Here is a 6,069-nt window from a genome sequence, read left to right as displayed (position 1 = left end):
GCGGATTCACGTGGGAACCTGATAGAAAGTTTCCACTTCTCGTCGGCATCATAAACATAATTGGACGTACCACTCAGGCCAGCTATTTCCTGTTCGTGCCTTAAGACGTATTCTGTGGATATGTTTTCAGTCCGAACGGCGCCTGAATGTTGCTTTGTGAGACTGCAAGCTTTTTCCAGTCTACTGCAGTATTCCCATATGCGAATTATTAAACATCTAATTTATGCATCTATTATGCACATTCGCTTATGGGTGCAATATATAGATGAAAGTTTTCGCCAAACGAGTCTCTGTCATTCCTAGTTCTTTTGCCGTTGATCAATCAATTTACAAGATGAAAAAATATGTAACTGGTTTCATATATCACAGCTCATAACCTGGTCTCCGACAGAATAACCAGCCATCTTCCCCTTGGCTGAGTGGTCTGTGCAGTGACATTCGGTTCAGACGGCCCCCATTCGATTCCTCGTCAGGAAATGGATGTTTGTGTCCGTCTTAAAATATATCTCTTCACCTACACACAAATCATCACACTTACAACCACCACAGAAACATGCATTGGTAAATACATAGCATTCTTAAGAAAAGAATAGGTAACTCCTCATAGGGTCTGCATTGGGAACGTAATCCTGCCGTAAAACAGGGCCAAAGCTATGCTTAGTGTGGACCCCAAACATTTTATTTGCTAGTGGCTTTACGGAGCACCGACACAGGTCTTATGGCGACGATGGGACAGGAAAGGCCTGGGAGTGGGAAGGAAGCGGCCGTGGCCTTAATTAATGTACAGCCCCAGCATTTGCCTGGTGTGAAAATGGGAAACCACGGAAAACCATCTTCAGGGCTGCCGCCAGCGGGATTCGAACCCACTGTCTCCCGGAGGCAAACTCACAGCGGCGCGCCCCTAACAGCACAGCCAACTCGCCCGGTTCCAAACAATTGGGACAATGGTCAGGAAGAGGAGGAATACCGAAAGAACTCAATCTTCCTGCTATATTTTCTCGTAAGAGCGAAATTTGTAACCCTGAGTGTCAGAATAGGAACCATAGAAACTGTCATCGTTTTGTAAAATTTGAGTTGCATATCTCGATTTACTTTATTTGGTCTTACCACATGTCCATTGAGACTTTTTTTCAGTTTTACATCGATATCGCAAATAATTAGAATTTTAAACCTGTTAAAGTGTTTTCTTATAAACGGTTATCTTATGTTTTAACATCTGATATTTCAACATTAATTTGGCTTGTTCATTTCAAGTTTGTCTTTTGATTCTACTAAAATTGCATGGCTATCGGCTAAGAAAATAATACCAAGCGAATTGTTATACACTGCTAATAAAATAAATTTGGTCACGTCTTTAGATGTTCCCAGCTGCATTGTACGAATGCCCAGTGGGATGTGGACTGGGCTATTGCGGCAATAACATGCCCTGTTTACATAATAGAGAGCTCCAGTGTAATCCGCATGTTTGCGGCTGAAGGGTACGAATGCCTCAATTCAAAGTGTGTGCGAAAGTTGGTCTGTGATGAGTGGGGTGTTCAGAAGTCATTGCGGATCGTACGGAGCGAAGTAGGCAACCGGGTGGCAGTTGTTGCCAAATAAAGCCACTCGTGCACTTCCATTGCTTCAAGAAGGCTACTCGCAGAGTAGCCAGAATTCTACGGGATGATCAGACCACGACTTGGTACCTGTGGAAACGTTTCCGAGAGACTGGAAATGTTGCTAGGCGCCCTGGAAAAGGAAAAGGAACCCCATGGCAAGATTGTTTCGTGCGTCTGCAAGCTCTCCTAAACCACCAATTACAGCACGAGCACTACAAGTGAACCTATAGTAGGCCTTTGTAGTACGAATTAGTGACCAAACAGTCAGACACAGACTTCGAGATGCCAATTTAAGATTCCGACGACCCCCTCAAGTACTGCATCTGCACTGGATGGATGGCATCGTGGCAAGTGAATGCAGTTTTCTAGCGCTGATTTGCACTGTCAGCTAAGACACTGGCGTCCTGTGCTATTCTCGGAGGAATCCCTTTTCGTGTTATATTGTGAGATAGTCGTCTGTGAGTCTGGAGAAGACATGGGGAGCCATTTCATCCGAAAACTGTACAATCTGCGGTTGCTTATGGAAGTGGATCTCTTAAGGTGTAAGCAGGCATAAGTTTTGGCAAGAAACCCGATCTCCTGATCATTCACAATGAATCCATAACTGCTCGACGGTACATTGACGAGATCTCAGTGCCACACGTGGTTCCTCGCGTGAGGCTACTTGAAGAAAACGCAGTATTTTTGCATGATAATGCTAGCGCGCATGATGCCAACATCGTTCATTTTTGCAAAAGTACTATATGCAACGAACAGAGTGTCCACCCAAAAGCCCCGACTTGAATCCGATTGAACAAGTCTGAGACCAACTGAAGCAACGCATCCGAGTGAGAAGTCCAGCACCCAAAACACTGAAAGCCCTTGAAGACGCCCTGTTGGATGAGTATGTATGTCTCCCTCAACTGAACGTGTGGCGAATTTTCAGAAGCGTGAGAAGGCGTTGTGAAGCTGTTATCCATGCGTGGGGTGGCACTATTTCTTACCAGGATGCTTAATTACCACGTAGCCATTATAGCTTATGACGAGGGACCGCTTTGTTTATGATACGTTGTGCAATGACATCATGTACTGAGTGTTCAAAGAACGCTTTAAATTTCAGTTCGTATTGTTCCAAGGAAGAGGGTTTATTTTCATTTCAGTATGTCTGCATATCATAGAGGTATGGGACGGCTCCATGGCGTGCTGGCCTTTGGTCCAAGCAGTCCTATTGCACCCTTGCAGAGCTTCTTCGGTGTTTAACTGTTATCCAACGTTGCCACGGCTGCCCCTAAAAAATATACTCACCGAAGATGTGAGGTCTCCATCTCAGGCGCGATCAGTCCCCGTCGTCAAATAAGGATGCATAGGGATACCATATAAAGGATAGTCTACACACTACCTAAATTATGACACAGACTGATTTTTCATTTTGTGTGAAATAAGAAAATTTATTGACCAAACTCAAAGAAGAAGAAGAAGATAAACTCCCTAAATATCCACTAATATGAAGTAAATTTTAAATTAATACCATGTCGTTACATTATTACATTATTTTAAATTATAATTACCAAATAAAATACCTAATCACTTCGTTAATTAATTTCTAAATAATTAATTAATTAATTATAAAAAATAATCTGATGGAATATTAATTACCATATTAGCTCATGAGATTTAATAAATACCAGTGTGTTTATACATACTCACAGGGTAACAATGTTCCTATAAAATAACTGGTGGACCCCAATAATAATAATACAAATAATAATAATAATAATAATAATAATAATAATAATAATAATAATAAATATTATCTGAATAAATATTTTTAGTGGCTAACTCAAATGGACCGTTGAAACACCAGTAGTCATATATAATATTGAATGTAGACTGCAATAACATATTTTAGAAAATGTGTAAATAAACAAATGTATCATACTGATGATTAATTAATAAAAATAATTGTATTAATAAAATATATACTTAATTATCTTGAGAGATTGATAATATGCCTCCACACTATCTCAAATTTGTATATTATTATCGGAAAGCCTCAGTGAAAGTCAAGTAAAATAATAATAATGATAATAATAATAATAATAATAATAATAATAATAATAATAATAATAATAATAATAATAATAATAAATGAAATTGTAACAAATATTCATAAACCAATATTCAGAAATACTAATAATGTTTCTCTGATTCCAACAAATGGATTACCAAACGTTTTGAATTTGTAATAAAATATAAATATTAATAGATAATTAATTTAATTACCATTTAATTAATCCGTTTAATACATAACTGACCATCATAAACACTTGATATCATGATTATTTAGGCCTTCTAATCAAACTGTAAAATATACTGGTAACGTACTGAAATAATAATTAAATAATAATAATAATAATAATAATAATAATAATAATAATAATAATAATAATAATAATAATAATAATCATCATCATAATCATAATATTTTATAAAAATAAAGAAAAGTAGCCACTAGTGTCCACCCTAACTCAATACCACTGTGTATGTGTAGACTATTGACTCAGAACATTCACATTTCAACAATTTATTCCACTGGTTGATATTTTCACTTTCATTTACAGAACTGATTTAATTTCTTTGCTTACAACCATTTTTCTTTTACCATGACATTGTTACAATTAGTAGAAAATAAATTTTGTTCACTGTGCAAAGACGGTAACATTAGCTGCCTGAAACATGTATCCCAAAATTAATCATAATAATAAATTCATTTACCACATCGTTACTGTACTTCCCATATGCAATTCGTGTTACATAGCATGTTCTTTTACAAATGCGAAAAATGTTAAATTAAATATTCGAGTACAGTAACCTCATAATTTCCTTGTATATTTGTTGTTGTTGCTTTAGAATCTAAAACTTTACTTTACACTATGCGCGAGCATTTTCCCTATCTTAATTTTATAATGTCGGAGAAATGTACTCTCCCATGTGAATAAAATAGCTCCTAACTTATTCTAATATTTACACCAAGCAGGAAAAAACACAGCCAAAAATAATAGCCTATCGTGTAAATTAACGCTAATTATATACAAAATATACAATGAAGATTCGGCATCTTCCACAAATTCTTCCAAAAGAATACCTTATTGTCACACAAGTATACAAGTTGTCTCAATGATTGTTGGTTTATTCCAGCGTCCAAATAAATATTAATTCGCTGAAATAACCATTTACCACAGCCCAGATCAACTTTTCTTGTGGTTCACACATAACAAAATATCCTGACAATCTGAAATGCATCTCGTTATGTTAATAAGGATCGTAGTAAACAAAAAAAATAATAGTAATAACTGATTAATAATAATAATAATAATAATAATAATAATAATAATAATAATAATAATAATAACTACGTGGTGTCCTAGAAAAGTAGTACCAAAAAGTGAGCTATAGCAAGCATACATATTAAATTAATTGGGTGTTCTCTATGCAATAACATAACCTTTTAATAGTAGACAAATGTACCTAGCAAATTTTATATATATCAATGAACGATGTTGGGTTCCAATTCACTCATATGCACGTTATTAGGTCCCTTATACATACATAATAACCCTTGACTGTCTCATATTAAATCCCTTTGGCTCCATTCTGCCGGTAATTTCTCAGCTGTCACGCTGACCACTATCATTTCAATGATATATCTCAGCTGTTACGCTGACCACTCTCATTTCAATAATATATCTCAACTGTCACGCTGACCACTATCATTTCAATAATATCTCTCAGCTGTCACGCTGACCACTATCATTTCAGTCAACTTGCTACACTATAATGCTATCTCATTTTTCCTGTACAAATAACGTCATGTCTTCTGTATGTGGACCTTACCAAAAATCGCTTATATTTTTATCATCACGCAGCATCGTGCAAATTTACTCGACAACACTTTAATTACAGAAACAGAAAATTATTTATCAATACTGCTCACCCAATTATTTCACACGATACTTGCTGCGCGCACAAAAAAATAAAATTTAATTTATATGAAAGAAATAACTATCACCATCATCCATCCTGAATTTTTGATAGTGATCGCATAAATTATGATTTCCAATATTAACCATATTATCATCATTACACCACAATATGGTAATCTGCATACAAAATAAATATATATATTTAATTACCAATAATAATAATAATAATAATAATAATAATAATAATAATAATAATAATAATAATAATAATAATAATAATTTCACAAACGACGATCCCTTGAATAACTCGAAGTAAATATGTTCGTGACAAGGTAAGCGGTTAAAATTGTGCTTCATGCAAACGTTACAAACAGTAATAATAATAATAATAATAATAATAATAATAATAATAATAATAATAATAATAATAATAATAATAATAATAATAATAATAATAATAATAATAATAATACCATATAAGCACGTCATGGTGATAAAATACCCTAAAT

The sequence above is a fragment of the Anabrus simplex genome, chromosome 2 (assembly GCF_040414725.1).
Source record: "Anabrus simplex isolate iqAnaSimp1 chromosome 2, ASM4041472v1, whole genome shotgun sequence".
NCBI lineage: Eukaryota > Metazoa > Arthropoda > Insecta > Orthoptera > Tettigoniidae > Anabrus > Anabrus simplex.
The sequence above is the reverse complement of the archived record's forward strand: the minus strand, read 5'-3'. Positions refer to the sequence as shown.